The sequence below is a fragment of the Octopus bimaculoides genome, chromosome 27, assembly GCF_001194135.2.
Source record: "Octopus bimaculoides isolate UCB-OBI-ISO-001 chromosome 27, ASM119413v2, whole genome shotgun sequence".
NCBI classification, from domain to species: domain Eukaryota; kingdom Metazoa; phylum Mollusca; class Cephalopoda; order Octopoda; family Octopodidae; genus Octopus; species Octopus bimaculoides.
Window position 1 is genome coordinate 18,220,576 of NC_069007.1, and position 706 is coordinate 18,221,281.

Consider the following 706-nt stretch of genomic DNA (forward strand, 5'->3'; position numbering starts at 1 on the left):
CTTAGGCAGTTGAGCGACAGACCTTCGACGTGACAACTCCTCGCTCCTCAACAAAGCACTCTTTACCTCGATGTCTTCGATGGTGATAGCTACTTGCTTCTCTGGCAGGCATCAAGGAAGCCCTCAACCTTCCAATACCTAATTACAACTTAATCAGCGGCTGCTAAGCTGAGTGACACAGGATTTATAAAACCAAGCATCATCAAAAATAAAACTTATTTTTATTATGTTGTTGAATTGTTCTAACGTCTCTTCATATATAATGCTGTTGAAAGGTGATAGAGAGAGACTAGAGTCTCTATGACAACTATCAAACTTTTACAAAATTATCACTGTATATTTGTAATTGATCATCTTAATCTTGAGATTAAGAATATCAGTCAAGTGATAAAGAACTCAATCCAAATAGTGATTTTTATTTATTGGAATCATTAGTAAAGGTATAAACATTGATTGTAAATAAAAAGAATTTAATATATCTGTCTGTCTATCTGGTAACACACATTTTGTCTCTCTGCCTCTCTCTCTCTAAATACACACACACACACACACACACATGCACATGTAGAAATATGATGTAAAAATCAAAACGGAACATGGAAATTAATAGAAAATAACGAAGGACAAATTAACATGAGACCAGATTCAAGCATAGTTTTTTTTTAAATCGGAGTTTAAAATATAAACAGTCCAAATCTTTGGCTCA